Source organism: Petromyzon marinus, chromosome 80 (assembly GCF_048934315.1).
Source record: "Petromyzon marinus isolate PM22_M1 ecotype Great Lakes invasive population chromosome 80, UKy_Petmar_22M1.pri1.0, whole genome shotgun sequence".
NCBI lineage: Eukaryota > Metazoa > Chordata > Hyperoartia > Petromyzontiformes > Petromyzontidae > Petromyzon > Petromyzon marinus.
The window spans coordinates 4,148,142-4,167,250 of NC_133746.1; the positions used below are offsets into that span (position 1 = coordinate 4,148,142).

At 51.1% G+C, this 19,109-nt stretch overlaps 1 long non-coding RNA gene across 1 annotated transcript; it reads left to right on the plus strand.

Moving 5' to 3' along the window:
• The first annotated feature begins 4,869 nt into the window (after positions 1–4,869).
• Positions 4,870–15,463, plus strand: LOC142907627 (uncharacterized). The gene is made up of 3 exons (XR_012931138.1): positions 4,870–5,125; positions 10,273–10,390; positions 13,908–15,463. It is a non-coding gene; the product is annotated as an uncharacterized LOC142907627 (long non-coding RNA).
• Positions 15,464–19,109: the final 3,646 nt, after the last annotated feature.

Here is a 19,109-nt window from a genome sequence, read left to right on the forward strand (position 1 = left end):
GTGACTCTGTGTGGGTGTCTCTCTGGGTGACTCTGTGAGGGTCTCTGTGCGTGACTCTGTGGGTGACCCTGTGGGTCTCTGTGGGTCTCTGTGGGTGTCTCTGTGGTTGACTCTGTGGGTGACTTTGTGGGTGACTGTGGGGGTCTCTGTGGGTGTCTCTGTGGGGGTCTCTGTGGGTGACTGTGGGGGTCTCTGTGGGTATATCTGTGGGGGTCTCTGTGGGTGACTGTGTGGGGGTCTCTGTGGGTGACTTTGTGGGGGTCACTGTGGTGGTCTCTGTGGGTGACTCTGTGGGGGTCTCTGTGGTGGTCTCTGTGGGTGACTCTGTGGGGGTCTCTGTGGGTGACTGTGTGGGTCTCTGTGGGTGTCTCTGTGGGGGTCTCTGTGGAGGTCTCTATGGGTGTCTCTGTGGGGGTCTCTGTGGGTCTCTGTGGGTCTCTGGGTCTGGGTGTTTCTGTGGGTCTCTGTGGATCTCTATGGGTCTCTATGGGTCTGTTAGTTTTTAGTTCATAGTTAGCAATAGTTATGCGGCAGTTATTATTTTGTTAGTTCATATTTAGCAGCAGGTTTATATCAGTTAGTATTCCGTTAGTTTATAGTTAGCAACAGTTTTATGGCAGTAAAATGTTGTTAGTTTAAAGTTAGCAGCAGTTTTATGGCAGTCAGTATTTTGTTAGTTCATAACTAGCAGCAGGTTTATGTCAGTTAGTATTTTGTTAGTTTATAGCTAGCAGAAGTTTTACGGCAGTTAGTATTTTGTCAACGAGTCCATAGTTAGTGGCAGTTTCACGGCTTTGCCTCCAATCATTGATGATCATTTTCCGAGAGTGCGGGCCACCCCGAAAGGCCCTCTGACTCACCACAAGGGCAGCGACAGCATCTTGACGGCCACGAGCGTTTTGGTTTTGTGGTCGAGGCACTGCAGCACCAGGCCCTGGCCTCCCTCACCGATCATCTTCTGCACCTCATAACGGTAGTGGAGCTGTTCCTTGCAGACCTAGGAGGCGAAGGAGGAGGCGGAGGCCTGTAGTCAGAGTCATCGCAATCGGAGCTGCCACCACCGAGCCTAACGCTCGGTGGTGGCAGCAGCAGTCAGGGCTTCCAGGACCGCCATTATCTACCACGGAGGTTTCATTTTGCTTGGGTGTTAGATCGCGGAAATGTATAAATGTTTCGTTAAACTGCCGAATGCTTGACTTAACGCTTTCGTGACTGCAGGAATTCATATTCTTGGGTCTTTTGGTAAAGTCACGTAGATAGGTTCAAAGAAAATAATAAAAAATAACAGAAAACTACAACATTTCGATCGCAATGCAAGCGGTCGTCTTCCTGTTATTATTTTATTTTCTTTGAACCTATCTAAAGTATGTTACTTTACCGAAAGACCCAAGAATACCAAATTGCGTTAAAACTTGGGGGAGTTGTTCGCCTTTTTGCGTTTATCCATCTAACACTGGGTAGTGAGACACGGGAGTGAGACACTGGTGGTGAGACACTGGTGATGAGACACTGGGGGTGAGACACTGGTGGTGAGACAGGTAGTGAGATACAGGTAATGAGACACTGGTGGTGAGACACTGGTGGTGAGACACTGGTGGTGAGACACTGGTGGTGAGACACTGGTGGTGAGACGCAGGTTGTGAGACGCAGGTTGTGAGACGCTGGTTGTGAGACGCTGGTGGCGAGACGCTGGTGGCGAGAAACTGGTGGCGAGACACTGGTGGCGAGACACTGGTGGTGAGACAGGTAGTGAGATACAGGTAATGAGACACTGGTAGTGAGACACTGGTGGCGAACAACTGTTGGTGAGACCCAGGTATTGAGACTAGGCCCGAAAGAAGGCTGTTCTCTCTGGTGTAGACTAATCAGTTTCAAAGGTAATGCCACATATTATCAGAGCATGTTGTTGTTTGCATGTTCACCACCAGTATGTGTTTTATTTCCAGAAAGGCTGCAGCCTATTGTTATGCTGTTAAAGGCTCCACCACTGAGCTGCTATGTAACTCTTCTTGTTCAAAAGCGACCTGGCCATCTCAAATCATTGCTCAACGAAGTGGCCTTATCATTACCACCGTGTGGAAATGTATAGCGGAAGCCAATTGCTCTCAACGTGTGGTGCCGTTGATTATAAATGTGGAAGGAAAGAAAATGGAGGACCCGGAGAGAAATCCACGCAACCACGGAGAGAGAGATAGAGACGCAAACTCCAAATATACAGCAGGCGTCAGGGTCGGTATCCAACCCACGACCTTCTGTATACCAGGCGAGGGAGTTAACATCTCCTGGCCACTGTGGCCGACGTTATAGTGAGTGGATTAGCCAAAGTTTGCTACATACGGCGTGAAATAACTTTAACACATACACAGAGACCCAGATCCTGAGAGACCCAGAGAGACCCACATACACTCAGACCAACAAAAACCCACACAGATCCTTAGACACCCACAGAGACCCCCAGAAACCCGTAACACAAAACCTTAACTGACTGTCTGTGTCTTGTGGTGGTGGCAGATTAGAAATGTATACTCATGCCTTCTAACCCAACAAAAATCTCTGTGGGTGTCTAATGGTGTCTCTTTGGGTGCTTCTGTGGGTCTCAATAGGAGTGGGTCTCTGTGGGTGTCTCTGTGGGTCTCTGTGGGTGTCTCTTTGGGTCTCTGTGGGTCTCTATGGGTGTCTCTGTGGGTGTCTCTGTGGGTGTCTCTTTGGGTCTCTGTGGGTATCTATGGGTGTCTCTTTGGGTCTCTGTGGGTATCTCTGTATCTCTGTGAGACTCACAGGGATGTAGTTGTTGTTTTCGTCGTCGTAGCTGTCGTTGTTGTTGCCGCCCCGGGGTTTGCCGACCTTGTCCACAGTGAAGAACCATACTTGTTTCATGGCCGCCAGCTCCAGCTTCTGGCGATGACTCAGCAAGGGCCCAAAGAGATCCAGGATCTCTGCACACGTGACAACAACAACTAAACTTTGAACTATTCTGGGTTTTTTTACATGCCAGGTAAGAGCTACATCGTCATCCTCATCAACATATTCACGTGGAGACTCATCACTCAACTCAGACCCACAGAGACCCACAGAAACCCATACTCGTATCGAACCATAGAGACCCACAGAGACCCAGAGACCCATACTTATATAGATCCATAGAGACCCACAGAGATCCATGCTCATATCGAACAATAGACACCCAGAGGGACCCATTGTAAAACTAAACTATATGTATATATATTTTCTTATATTGGCAGGTAAGGCCCCACCGAAGTGGCTGATATCATCATCATCATCTTCATCACGTGGAAATATATCGCGGCAGCCAAATACTATATACCCATGTAACATGCCCACCATGACAACCCCCATCCAATATGGCTGACGTGACATTCCCCATGCAACATGGCCATCAGGACAGCCCTCATGCAACATGGCCGCAATAAAGTCCCCCTTGCAACATAGCCGAAGTTACATCCCTCATGCAACATTGCTGCCGTGACATCCCCCATCTCACATGGCCACCATGACAACCCCCATGCAACATGGCCGCTGTGATATCCCTCATGCAACGTGGCCATCCTATAGACTGCCATGCATCATGGCCACCGTGAAATCCCCCACGTAACATGTCCAGAGTGACGTCCCCCATGCAACATGGCGATAGTAATGTACCCCATGCAACATGGCTGCCGTGACATCCCCCATGCAAAATTGCCACAATGAAGTCACCCGTGCAACATGGCTGCCATAAAGTCCCCTAAGCAACATGGCCACCGTGAAGTCTTCCATGCAAAATGGCGGTAGTGACTTCCCCCCATTCACCGATGGACATGTTTGCTCACTGCTGTTCTCACCTCGAGGCGATTTACTGCGGATAGGGCCGGTGCCGGCTGCTGACAGCGCGCTCCACGTGTTGTCAGAGACTCCCTCCCTCCTTCTCGCTCCAGCTTGGCTCGTCTACACGCACATACATACACGAAAACAATATTGGGAGTAGGCTCCTCTACACACACAGACGTCAAATAAACAGTAGGCCTCAGGGTCGGGGTCGAACCCACGACCTCCTGTATACCAAGTGAGGTTGTTAACATCTCATAGGCACCATGGTGCCACAGAGTAGTGTACAGGCATCACAAACACTCACTACATCTCGCGGAGGATCGTTCCACAGTTCGGTTCGCAAGTGCTAGTTGTAAGTCGATGTTAAACAAATATATATTTCATGGAAGCTCGTTCATAAGCGTGGGTGGTGTTTGTAAGTGTGAGTGGTGTTCGTAAGTGTGGGTGGTGTTCGTAAGTGCAGGTGGTGTTAGTAAGTCGAGTGTAGGGGCCCATGCGTACCTCCATGGTGCTGATGCTCAGAGTGGCTTTGCTCACGCAGCAGTCCCCAAGGTCTCTGTGTGGAAAGCTGTGAGTGGGGGGGGGGGGGGGGGTGGGAGGGGGTGGAGATGATGTAGAGAGTCACAACACGAACTCACATCCTCACCACTGTCCTACATCCCCCCAACAGGAACCCCCCATCCTCACCACGAACACACAACACGGACTCACATTATCACCACAAACTCACATGGACTCACATCCTCACCACGGACCCAGCCTCACAAATAACCAACAACACGGACCTACAAACTTAACACAAACCCACAAGACGGACCGACACACTCACCACGAACCCACAACATGGATCTACACACTCACCACGGACCCACACACTCACCACGAGCCCACAACACCGACCCACACACTCACCACGAGCCCACACACTCACCTCGTCAAAGGTTTGGCACGGATGGCTTCAGCAGAAGTTGGACGAAGATGATGAAGCTGAAGCAGCTGAAATTTGAGAAGCGGCCGTCTCCTTCACCCCCGTCTCGAACTGTGAGGAAGCACGTGGTGTTGCGACGTCACCGTTGCTGTCAGCCACGCCCCTACGAGTGACGTGGCTGTGCGAGACCACGCCCCCGGAAGCCGCCTCCCGCCCCGCCTCTTTCGGCGACCCCCACCTCCACCCCCAGCTTCTACTTCCGCTTCCGGTCGGGGCGAATGGCGGCGATGGCGGGAAAAATCTGAACCCTGTCTGGGCATCCTCGAGGTCGACTCAGCCTGAAGAAGCCGACACGGGGCTCTGTGTGAGGTGAGTCTGTGTGTCTGTGTGAGGTGAGTCTGTGGGTCTCTGTGTGTGTCTGTGTGAGGTGAGTCTGTGTGTGTCTGTGTGAGGTGAGTCTGTGGGTCTCTTTGGGTGGTGAGTCTGTACGTCTCTGTGGGTCTCTGTGTGTTGCGAGTCTGTGGGTCTCTGTGGGTGTCTGTGTGTGGTGAGTCTGTGGGTCTCTGTGTGGTGAGTTTGTGGGTGTCTGTGTGAGGTGAGTCTGTGTGTGTCCGTGTGAGGTGAGTTTGTAGGTGTCTGTGTGAGGTGGGTCTGTGGGTGTTTGTGTCTGTGTGTGTCTGTCTGTGTCTGTCGGTTGCGTAACGCTGTGTGGAAGCTACCTGGTATGTCTCTCCGCACTAAGCTTCAGGTCTTCTCGGCCACGGTTATTCCCTCCCTTCTCTACACTTGCGAAACGTGGACCCCCCTAATGGAACATCTTCGCCGGTTAGAAACATTTAGGCTGGCCTGCCTACGATCCATCCTGGGTTTAACCAAACTGGATTGTGTGAGGAGCTCACAAATCCTTGAAAGATCTGGGCAAAGTCCCATCGGTGAGCTCCTCCGGCGGGGAAGGCTGCGATGGCTGGGTCATGTAGCCCGCATGCCCACCCACCGCATACCGAAACAGCTTTTGTTCAGCCGGATTGAGGGGGCTAAGCGGGCGCGGCACGGGCTAGAGAAGAGATGGAGTGATGTGGTACAGGAGGACGTGGAGCTGAGTGGACTTGCCGATGACTGGTACCAGCGGTGTCAAGATCGGCCTCTGTGGAGGAGGCTCGTGAAGGACGCTACTGGGCAGTTGGAGGTAGTCGCCCTCCAACAACAACGGAGGGCGGAGGAGCGACGCTCAGAACAACGAGCGGAGCGCCGGGTGGCTAAAGCACAGTAGGTTGGCACAGTAGGGGGCACAGGTGGTGCATCAGCCAGTCATCTCAGTCAGTCGACCCGTGGCACCTGGGTCTGCCCCTTGACCTCCTGCCAGCGGGCGTTCGACACTTCACGTGGCCTCAGGGTGCACATAGCCTGGCACAAGCGTCGTGGTGACGTCACCGCCACTTAGTGGCGAATGGCGGTTGTTGTCTGTGTGTGGTGAGTCTGTGGGTGTCTGTGTGAGGTGAGTTTGTGGGTGTGTGTGTGAGGTGAGTGTGGTGAGTCTGTCGGTCTGTGTGTGTCTGTGTGAGGTGAGTCTGTGGATCTCGGTATCGTGAGTCCATGGGTGTCTGTGTGAGGTGAATGTGGTTCTCTTTGTGAGGTGAGTTTGTGGGTCTCTGTATTGTGAGTCTGCAGGTCTTAGTGTGGTGAGTGTGGGTCTCTCTGTGTCTGTGTTGTGAGTCTGTTGGTCTCCGTGTGGTGAGTGTGTGGGTCTTAGTGTGATGAGTCTGTGGGTCTCTGTGTGGGGAGTGTGTGTTTCAGTGTGGTGAGTGTGTGGGTCTCTGTATGGTGAGTCTGTCGGTCTCTGTGTGGTGAGTGTGTGGGTCTCTGTGTGGTGATTGTGTGGGTCTCTGTATGGTGAGTCTGAGTCTCTGTGGGTGTCTATACATTTCCACACGATGATGATGATGTTATCAGCTACTTGGTTGAGCTTCTGTCATTTGTCATAGCCAGCGCTACATAGCTCGTTACCTGGAAAAATCTATATCGTTTAGTTTAGTATTTGGGTCTCTATGCATCTTTGTAGTTCTCTGTGTGTGTCTCTCTGGGTGTCTGTGGGTCTCTGAGGGTCTCTATGTATGACTAAGGATCTCTGTGTCTCTATGGGTCTCTGTGTATCCCTAGATCTCTGTGTGTCTCTATCGGTCTCCATGTATCTCGATGGGTCTCAATGTGTCCATGTCAGTCTCTATGTATCTCTATGTATCATTATGGGTCTCTATGTATCTCTATGGGTCTCTGTGTGTCTCTATGTATCTATGGATCTCTGTGTGTCTCTATCGGTCTCTATGTATCTATATGGGTCTCTGTGTGTCTTTATGTGTCTCTGCGTGTCTATGCATATTTGTGTGTCTCTATCGGTCTCTATTTGTATGGGTCACTATGTTTACTAGTGGTCTCTATGTGTCTGTATGGGTCAATATGTATCTCTATAGGTCCCTGTCCGACTCAATGTGTCCCTGTCGGACTCTATGTATCCCTTTCGGAGTCCATGAATCTCTTTGTATCTCTATGGGTATCTGTGTGTCCCTATATGTCTCTGTGTATCTATGGATTTTTGTGTGTCTCTATGGGTCTTTATGTATCACTATGGGTCTCTGTGTGTCCCTATAGGTTTCTATGTATCACTATGGGTCTCTGTGTATCTCTGGATCTCTCTGTGTCTCATTTGGTCTCTGTATCACTATAGTTCTTTTTGGGTCTCTGTGGGTATTAATGGGTCTCTGTGTATCTCTATGGGTCTATATGTATCTCTGTGGGTCTCTACATATCCCTATGGGTCTCTATGTATCACTTTGGCTCCTTGTTTGTCTCTATGGGTCACTTTGTATCTTTATGGGTTTCTATATATCTCTATTGGTCTCTGTGTATCTCTAGATATCTGTCTGTCTCTATCGGTCTCTATGTATATCTATGGGTCTCTATGTGTCCCTGTCGGTCTCTATGTTTCTCTATGGTTCTCTGTGTATCACTCTGGGTCTCTCTGTATCTCTATGGGTCTTTGTGCATCTCTATGGGTCTCTATGTATCACTATGGGTCTCTATGTATCTCTATGGGTCTCTATGTGTCCCTGTCAGTCTCTAAGTTGCTCTATAGTTCTCTGTGTATCACTCTAGGTCTCTGTGTCTCTATGGGTCTCTATGTATCTCTATGGGTCTCTATGTATCTCTATGGGTCTCTATGTATCACTATGGGTCTCTGTTTATATCTATGGGTCTCTATGTATCACTATTGTTCTCTGTGTATTGCTATGGGTCTCTAGGTATCTCTATGTGTCTCTATGTATGTCTATGGATCTCTACGTATCTCTATGGGTCACTGTATCTCTATGGGCGTCTGTGTCCCTATCGGTCTCTATGTTTCTCTGGTTCTCTGTGTATCACTCTGGGTCTCTGTGTGTCTCTATGTATCACTATGGGTCTCTATGCATCTCTATCCGTCTCTACCTATCTCTATCGGTCTCTTTGTATTACTATGGGTCTGTGTGTGTCTCTATGGGTCACTATGCATCTCTATGGTTCTCTGTGTATTGCTATGGGTCTCTATGTATCTCAATGGGTCTCTAAATAGCTCTATGGGTCTCTATGTATCTCTATGGGTCTCTGTGTATCTCTATGGGTCTCTATGTATCTCTATGGGTCTCTGTGTATCTCTATGGGTCTCTGTGTATCACTATGGGTCTCTATGCATCTCTATGTATGTATCTCTGTGTATCTCTATGGGTATCTATGTATCTCTATTTATCTCTATGTATCTCTATGGGTCACGGACCTACACACTCACCACAAACTCACAACATGGACCCACACACTCACCACGCACCTACATCCTCACCACGGACCCACACACTCACCAGGAACCCACAAGAAGGACCCACAACACGGACCCACACACTCACTACGAACCCACAACACTGACCCACACACTCACCAGAAACCCACAACACCGACTCACACACTCACCACGAACCCACAATACGGACCCACACACTCACCACAAACCTTCAACACTGACCCACACACTCACCAGGAACCCACAAAACGGACCCACACACTCACCACGAACCCACAACACTGACCCACACACTCACTAGGAACCCACATCACGGACCCACACACTCACCACGAACCCACAACATGGACCCACACACTCACCACGAACCCACAACACCAACCCACAAACTCACCAGGAACCCACAACACGGACCCACACACTCACCAAGAACCCACAACACCGACCCACACACTCACCACGAACCCACAACATGGACCCAGACACTCACCACGAACCCACACACTCACCACGAACCCACAAAACGAACCCACAAAATGGACCCACACACTCATCACGAACCCACAACACCGACCCACACACTCACCAGGAACCTAAAAAACGGACCCACACACTCACCACGAACCCACAACACAGACCCACACACTCACCACGAACCCACAACACCAATCCACAAACTCACCAGGAACTCACAACACGGACCCACACACTCACCACGTTCCCACAACACGGACCCACACACTCACCAGGAACATACAACACGGACCCACACACTCACCACGAACCCACAACACCAACCCACAAACTCACCAGGAACCCACAACACGGATCCACACACTCACCACGAACCCACAACACGGACCCACACACTCACCACGAACCCACAACACCAACCCACACACTCACCACGGACCCACAACACGGACCCACACACTCACCACGAACCCACAACACAGACCCACACACTCACCACGAACCCACAACACCAATCCACAAACTCACCAGGAACCCACAACACGGACCAACACACTCACCACGAACCCACAACACGGACCCACACACTCACCACGAACCCCCAACACCAACCCACAAACTCACCAGGAACCCACAACACCGACCCACACACTCACCACGGACCCACAACACGGACCCACACACTCACCACGAACCCACAACATGGACCCACACACTCACCACGAACCCACAACACCAACCCACAAACTCACCAGGAACCCACAAAACGGATCCACACAATCACCACGAACCCACAACACCGACCCACACACTCACCACGAACCCACAACATGGACCCACACACTCACCAGGAACCCACAAGATGGACCCACACACTCACCAGGAACCCACAACACGGACCCACACACTCACCAGGAACCCACACAACTCACCTCGTCAATAGTTTTGCTCGGATGGCTTCAGCAGAAGTTGTTCGAAAGGCGATGATGATAAAGCTGAAGCAGCTGAAGTTTAAGAAGCTGCCGTCTCCGTCATGCCCGTCTCGTACTCTGAGGAAGCACGTGGTGATTGCGACGTCACCGGTGCTGTCACACTGCGGGGGACGTTACCACGCCCCCTTCAGCCACGCCCCTCCGAGTGACGTGACGGTGCGAAACCACTCCCCCGGAAGCCGCCTCCCGCCCCTCTTTTGTCGACCCCCAACCTCCACCCCCAGCTTCTGCTTCCGCTTCTGGTCGGGGCGAATGACGGCGATGGTGGGAAAAATCTGAACCCTGTCTGGGCCTCCTCGAGGTCAACTCAGCCTGAAGATGCCGACAAGGGGCTCTTGTGAGGTGAGTCTGTGGGTGTCTGTGTGTGGTGAGTCTGTGGGTCTCTGTGTGAAGTGAGTCTGTGGGTGTCTGTGTGTGTCTGTGTGTGGTGATTCTGGGTGTGTCTGTTTGTGGTGAGTCTGTGTGTCTGTGTGATGAGTCTGTAGGTCTCGTGGTGAGTGTGGGTTTCTCTGTGTCTGTGTTGTGAGTCTGTGGGTCTCTGTGTGGTGAGTCTGTGGGTCTTTGTGTGTGTCTGTGTGAGGCGAATCTGTGTGTGGTGAGTCTGTCTGTGTCTGTGTGAGGTGAGATTGTGGTTCTCTGTGTGAGGTGAGTTTGTGGGTCTCTGTGTGATGAGTCTGTGGGGCTCTGTGTGATGAGTCTGTGGGTCTCTATTTGGTGAGTTTGTGGGTGTCTGTGTGTGGTGAGTCTGCGGGTCTCTGTGTGAGGTGAGTCTGTGGGTCTCTGTGTTGTGAGTCTGTACGTCTCGGTGTGGTGAGTGTGGGTTTCTCTGTGTCTGTGTTGTGAGTCTGTGGGTCTCTGTGTGAGGTGAGTTTGTGGGTCTCTGTCTGGTGAGTGTGTGGGTCTCTGTGTGAAGTTAGTTTGTGGGTCTCTGTGTGAGGTGAGTTTGTGGGTCTCTGTGTGAGGTCTGTCTGTGGGTTTCTGTTTGATGAGTTTGTGGGTCTCTGTATGCTGAATTTGTGGGTCTCAGTGTGGTGAGTATGTGGGTCACAGTGTGATGAGTATGTGGATATCTGTTTGGTGAGTCTGTGGGTTTCTGTGTGATGAGTCTGTGGGTCTCTGTGTGAGGTGAGTCTGTGGGTCTCTGTGTGTGTCTGTGTGTCTCTGTGTGAGGTGAGTCTGTGAGCCTCTGTGTGAGGTGAGTTTGTGGGTCTCTGTGTGAGGTGAGTTTGTGGGTCTCTGTGTGTGTCTGTGTGTGGTGAGTCTGTGGGTCCCTGTCTGAGGTGAGTCTGTGGGTCTCTGTGTGAGGTGAGTTTGTGGGTCTCTGTGTGAGGTGAGTTTGTGGGTCTCTGTGTGTGTCTGTGTGTGGTGAGTCTGTGGGTCCCTGTCTGAGGTGAGTCTGTGGGTCTCTGTGTGTGTCTGTGTGAGGCGAGTCTGTGTGAGTCTGTGTGTGGTGAGTCTGTGTGTGGTGAGTCTACGGGTCTCTGTGTGAGGTGAATCTGTGGGTCTCTGTGTGATGAGTCTGTGGGTCTCGGTGTGGTGAGCGTGTGGGTATCTGTGTGGTGAATCTGTGGGTCTCAGTCTGATGAGTCTGTTGGTCTCAGTGTGGTGAGTGTGTGGGTATTTTTGCGGTGAGTCTGTGTGTCTCTGTGTGGTGAGTCTGTGTGGTGAGTCTGTGGGTCTCTGTGGTGACTGTGTGGGTCTCTGTGTGGTGAGTTTGTGGTTCTCTGTGTGATGAGTCTGTGGGTCTCTGTGTGTGTCTGTGTGAGGTGAGTCTGTGTCTGTCTGCTTGTGGTCAGTCTGTGTGTGTCTGTGTGTGGTGAGTCTACGGGTCTCTGTGTGTTGAGTCTGTGGGTCTCTTTGTGGTGAGTGTGTCGGTCTCTGTATGGTGAGTCTGAGTCTCTGTGGGTGTCTATACATTTCCACACGATGATGATGATGATGTTATCAGCCACTTGGTTGAGCTTCTATCGTTTGTAATTGCCAGTGCTACATAGCTCCTTACCTGGTAAAATGTATATCGTTTAGTTGAGTATTTGGGTCTCTATGTATCTTTGTGGGTCTCTGTGTGTGTCTCTCTGGGTGTCTGTGGGTCTCTGGTGGTCTCTATGTATGACTATGGGTCTCTGTGTCTCTATGGGTCTCTGTGTATCTCTGAATCTCTGTGTGTCTCTATTGGTCTTTATGTATCTCTATGGGTCTATATGTAACATTCTGGGTCTCTATGGGTCTCTGTGTTTCCATGGATATCTGTGTGTCTCTATCGGTCTCCATGTATCTTGATGGGTCTCTGTGTCCCTGTCAGTCTCTGTATCTCTATGGGTCTTTATGTATCATTATGGGGCTCTGTGTATCTCTGGATCTCTGTGTGTCTCTATCGGTCACTACGTATCTGTATGGGTCTTTGTGTGTCTCTATGTGTCTCTGTGTATCTATGGATCTCTGTGTGTCTCTATCAGTCTCTATGTATCTGTATGGGTCTCTGTGTGTCTCTATGTATCTCTGTATCCATGGATTTCTGTGTGCCTCTATCTGTCTGTGTATTTGTATGGGTCTCTATGGGTCACTATGTTTACTAGTGGTCTCTATGTGTCTGTATGGGTCACTATGTATCTCTATAGGTCCCTGTGGGACTCAATGTGTACATGTCAGACTCTATGTATCCCTTTCGGAGTCCATGACTTTCTTTGAATCTCTATGGGTCTCTGTGTGTCTCTATGGGGCTCTGTGTGTCTCTATGTGTCTCTGTGTGTCTCTATCGATCTATATGTATCTCTATGGGTCTCTATGTCTCACTTTAGGTTTCTATGTATCTATATGGGTCTCTATGTATCACGTTGGGGCCTCTGTTTCTCTATCGGTCTATGTGTATGTCTATGGGTCTATCTCTAGATCTCTGTGTCTCTATCGTTCTCTATGTATGTCTATGGGTCTTTATGTATCACTATGGGTCTTTGTGTGTCCCTATGGGTTTCTATGTATCACTATGGGTCTCTGTGTATCTCTGGATGTCTCTGTGTCTCATTCGGTCTCTGTATCACTGTGCTTCTCTTTGGGTATTTATGGGTCTGTGTATTTCTATGGGTTTCTATGTATGGGTCTCTATGGGTCTGTGATTGCCAACAACGTTTTTGCCACCAAGCACTAAGTCATGATTTGCAGAGGGGTCAAATACTTATTTCCCTCATTAAAATGCAAATCAATTTATAACATTTTTAACATGCGTTTTTCTGGATTTTTGTTGTTGTTATTCTGTCTCACTGTTCAAATAAACCTACCATTAAAATTTAGACTGATAATTTCTTTGTCAGTCGGAAAACGTACAAAATCAGCAGGGGATCAAATACTTTTTTCCCTTACTGTATCACTATGGTTCTCTGTGTATTGCTATGGGTCTCTATGGGTCTCTGTGGGTTTCTATGTATCACTATGGGTCTCTATGTATCTCTATGGGTCACTATTTATCTCTATGGTCTCTGTGTATCTCTATGGGTCTCTATCACTATGGGTTTCCTGTGTCTCTATGGGTCACTATGTATCTCTATGGGTCACTATGTATCTTCTATGGGTCTCTGTGTATCTCTATGGGTCTCTATGTATCACTATGGGTCTCGGTGTGTCTCTATGGGTCACTTTGTATATCTATGGGTCTCTATGTATCACTATGTCAGTTGGAAAGGGGACTGACCAACATAATCTTCTGGCATAGCTTCATGAAGATGGTGATCATGCGCAAGAATTGCACGAAGATTTCAAGCTTCCCTGTATGTTTGAAAGGGCAGGGGTCTTGATGGGGGTGAGGTACCTCAGCACTGATCAATGTGTCAATGAGACCTGCATGAATGGTTTCTCTCATCCATAGGGAAATGTGAGCATGAGGAAGGCGACGTTTTTGCCACCCAATGGTGTGCAAGGTGCTGCTTGTCCATTCAAAGACGCCGACTTTGTTGGTCGTAATGCGCATCTCATGATGCTGTGGCTTGCAACGTTTGGTCGTACATGTCACGTATATCGTTTATTGTTAAATTGGAAATCACAGTTCCTGTGATCACTGTTACAATGTTTTTAGAACTTTATTTTGGTGATTTCGAAAAGGTTCTGGTTTAGCCATATTTGTTTGTTATAGTACACAGAGTTAGACTGGTAACTGTATTCTAAATTGTCTTATGGTTGTTATTGTTTGACTTGCATCCCACTGGGATTTTTGCACACAGCGTTGATACGCGGTGCTTTTTCTGGAAGACTTTGCGTTTTTTCCTGGATTTTTCTGTTGCGCGTAGTCACTTTAAGACGTTTATTGTTCATGTTTTTGTTTGTTGTGGTTGCACCCGATTCAAGAATCGAATGCCTCACAGGGCTAGACCTAATAAATGAACTGAACTATGGGTCTCTGTGTCTCTATGGATAAGCGTGGTTTCTTATGCGAACTGGGGAATTTGGTGGGCGCTTAACATGGGAGCCTATGGGAGCTCTATGGGAGTTTGCCGGCGAGGGCGATTGTAATGTGCAGTGCGGATAGGTAGGGAAGCTTACGTCATGTAGGGAATGTGGAGGGAGGGTAACGTGAGAGCCTATGGGAGCTCAATGTGTCGCTGCTGGCAGGAGGTCACGGGACAGACCCAGCAGGTGCCATGGGTTGACTGCTGTGCCAGGCTAGGTACAGGAAGAGGTCACAGGACAGAACCAGCAGGTGCCATGGGTTGACTGCTGTGCCAGGCTAGGTACAGGAAGCGGTCATGGGACAGACCCAGAAGGTGCCATGGGTTGACTGCCGTGCCAGGCTAGGTACAGAAAGAGGTCACGGGACAGACTCAGCAGGTGCCATGGGTTGACTGCTGTGCCAGGTTAGGTGCAGGAGGAGGTCACGGGACAGACCCAGCAGGTGCCATGAGTTGACTGCTGTGCCAGGCTAGGTGCAGGAGGAGGTCACGGGAAAGACCCAGTAGGTGCCATGCGTTGACTGCTGTGCCAGGCTAGGTGGAGGAAGAGGTCACGGGACACACCCAGCAGGTGCCATGGGTTGACTGCTGTGCGAGGCTACGTGCAGGAGGTCACGTGACAGACCCAGCATTTGCCATGGGTTGACTGCTGTGCCAGGCTAAGTGCATGTGACGACAAACATCTGGGCAGTTGCTTCTGCTGATGAGACACGGAGCTGGACCGACTCCAAATATACAGCAGCAGGCATGGTGGTTGTTATTGTTTGACTTGCATCCCACTGGGATTTTTGCACACAGCGTTGATACGCGGTGCTTTTTCTGGAAGACTTTGCGTTTTTTCCTGGATTTTTCTGTTGCGCGTAGTCACTTTAAGACGTTTATTGTTCATGTTTTTGTTTGTTGTGGTTGCACCCGATTCAAGAATCGAATGCCTCACAGGGCTAGACCTAATAAATGAACTGAACTATGGGTCTCTGTGTCTCTATGGATAAGCGTGGTTTCTTATGCGAACTGGGGAATTTGGTGGGCGCTTAACATGGGAGCCTATGGGAGCTCTATGGGAGTTTGCCGGCGAGGGCGATTGTAATGTGCAGTGCGGATAGGTAGGGAAGCTTACGTCATGTAGGGAATGTGGAGGGAGGGTAACGTGAGAGCCTATGGGAGCTCAATGTGTCGCTGCTGGCAGGAGGTCACGGGACAGACCCAGCAGGTGCCATGGGTTGACTGCTGTGCCAGGCTAGGTACAGGAAGAGGTCACAGGACAGAACCAGCAGGTGCCATGGGTTGACTGCTGTGCCAGGCTAGGTACAGGAAGCGGTCATGGGACAGACCCAGAAGGTGCCATGGGTTGACTGCCGTGCCAGGCTAGGTACAGAAAGAGGTCACGGGACAGACTCAGCAGGTGCCATGGGTTGACTGCTGTGCCAGGTTAGGTGCAGGAGGAGGTCACGGGACAGACCCAGCAGGTGCCATGAGTTGACTGCTGTGCCAGGCTAGGTGCAGGAGGAGGTCACGGGAAAGACCCAGTAGGTGCCATGCGTTGACTGCTGTGCCAGGCTAGGTGGAGGAAGAGGTCACGGGACACACCCAGCAGGTGCCATGGGTTGACTGCTGTGCGAGGCTACGTGCAGGAGGTCACGTGACAGACCCAGCATTTGCCATGGGTTGACTGCTGTGCCAGGCTAAGTGCATGTGACGACAAACATCTGGGCAGTTGCTTCTGCTGATGAGACACGGAGCTGGACCGACTCCAAATATACAGCAGCAGGCATGGTCAGGGTCAGGATCGAACCCACGACCTCCTGTACACCAGGCGAGGTAGTTAACATCTCATCAGGGTCGGAATTGAGCCCACGACCTCCTGCGTACTAGGCGAGGTAGTTAACATCTCATCAGGGTCGGAATTGAGCCCACGACCTCCTGCGTACCAGGCGAGGTAGTTAACATCTCATCAGGGTTGGAATTGAACCCACGCCCTCCTATATACCAGGCAAATCACCTGAGATCCTAGGCAGCAGCAACTCGCCACAACAAACACAACTGCAACGTTCTGTTGAGTCCGCTTATTTATTAACAACAACAATAGATAAACAATGGTATAGATATATATGTACACATTATTACATTATAACTTATTTTGTATCTCTATCCTAACTCTTCACACGCGCACGTGGCTAGGCTGGCTGTAGTCCATTGTGGGGTGAGTGTGGGTGGTGAGTGTAGGTGTTGAGTATGGGTTGTGTGGGTGGTGAGTGTGGGTGGTGAGTGGGTGGTGAGTGTGGGTGGTGAGTGAGTGTGGGTGGTGAGTGAGTGTGGGTGGTGAGTGGGTGGTGAGTGTGGGTGGTGAGTGGGTGGTGAGTGTGGGTGGTGAGTGAGTGTGGGTGGTGAGTGGGTGGTGAGTGTGGGTGGTGAGTGTGGGTGGTGAGTGGGTGGTGAGTGTGGGTGGTGAGTGAGTGTGGGTGGTGAGTGAGTGTGGTGGTGGTGGTGGTGCTGCTGCTGCTGCTGCTCGTGGTGGTGGTTGCACCGATTCCACCACCACCACTCCGCTACTCTGCCGTGGGTCGTCCACCACAGAGGAGCAGACGGCCGAAGAGCGAGCGGAGCGCCCTGCCCACACGCGCCAGGACCCCTCGCTCCCTCTCCTCCTCCTCTTCCTTCTCTTCCTCCTCCTCTTCCTCCTCCTCTTCATCCTCCTCTTCATCCTCCTCTTCATCCTCTTCATCCTCTTCATCCTCCTCGTTGTCGTCATCCTCCTGTGTCTCCACCACCTCCGTCCTCTCTCCAAAGGTCTGGGTGAGCAGTGACGATGACGATGGTGATGGGAGCTTCTCCGGCTCCGCTCTGTGGAGAGAGGCAGCAACACCACAGCAGCGCATCATCGTCGTCATCGTCATCATCGGCATCATCATCATCGTCTTCATCATCAACATCGTCTTCATCATCAACATCGTCATCATTGTCATCGTCGTCGTCATCATCATCGTCATTATCATACCCACAGAGACCCATAGACCTACATAGACCCATACTCATAGCGACCCATACTCAGAGACCCATCCTCATAGCGACCCATACCCACAGAGACCCATACTCATGGAGACCCATACAGACCAATGCTCATACAGACCCATAGACCTACAGAGACCCATACTCATGTAATGAGAGCGCCATCTCCTGTATTATATGGGGTGTGGTGTGATATGCAGTTATGGGTTATCTCGGGGAAAGATTACATCGAGGCCAAAGGTAATGGGGCGGAGCCACCCGGGAAGCCTCTGGAATGCTCCCGAAGGTTCCATGAGGGGCGTGGCCAGAGGCGGGGTTTAGTCGCCGGGGAGCGAATATAAGCGGGGGCCGGAGCAAGGTGCGGGGTCGGTGTGTGAAGAATCAAGAGGAGCTTCCCGTCGCCGCCGCTGCTCTGCCATCATCGGCCACGTGGCGGCTCGACCTTCAGCCACTCAGCCGCTCCCTAGCCAGCGCCGTCAGCCAGCGGCGTGCTAGAGAGTGGGGCGAGCGCGCAGGGCAGCGAAGCCGCTTGGGGGGCCATGCATCCGTGGTGCGAGTGACAAGAGACGAGTAGACGGCCAACTGTACCGAAGTTTTATTAATAAACGTTTCAAGTTCTTATCGTGTTGGAGCCACTCATTACACTCACAAAGACCCATACTCATAGAGACCCATACAGACCAATACTCATACAGAACCATACAGATCTACAGAGACCCATACTAATAGAGACCTATACAGACCCATACTCATAGACCCATATTCAGAGACGCACAGAGACCCATACTAATAGAGCCCATACAGACCCCAGAGACCCATACTCATACAGACCCATACAGACCCCTGAGGCCCATAATCACAGAGACGCATAGACCCACAGAGACCCATAGACCCACTTAGACCAGAAGCGACTTGGCCATCTCGAATGATAGCCGAATCAAGTGGGCAGATAACATCATCATCATCTTCATCGCGTGGACATTCATAGCGGCAGTCAAATACTCGAAGTGCATGACGCCGATTCTCAACGTGGAGGGGAAAATCCTGAGGACCCTGAGAAGAATCCACACGGTGACCACGGGGACAGAAACGCAGACTGCAAATATACAGCAGCAGCTGGCATCGTCAGGGTCGGGATCGAACCCACGACTTCCTGCGTACCAGGCGAGGTACACAGAGAGAGGCTCACCGTGGCTCAGCAGCTGCAGATCCCTGCACAGGAGTGGTGCCACCGCTGCTGCTGATGGTGGCCCAGTTGGTGGTGTCGGCCCAGCTGGTGGTGGTGGCTCGGATGGTGGTGGTTGTGGGGGTGGCCTCGCTGGCGGTGGGGGTGGCCTCGCTGGTGGTGGTGGCCCGAGTGACGGTGGTGGCCCGAATGGTGGTGGTGGTGGGGTTGGCCTCGCTGGAAGTGGGGGTGGCCTTGCTGCTGGTGGTGGCCTCGCTAGCGGTGGAGGTGCCCCTGATGGTGGTGGTGGTGGTGGTGGCCCGGATGGTGGCATTGGTGGGGGTGGCCCTTCTGGTAGCGTCCCGGGTGGTGGTGGTGGTGGTGGTGTTTTGAAGCCAGCTGTGAGCCAGCGCCTGCTCAGGCGTCATCCGGAGATTCGGATCCCATCTATTGG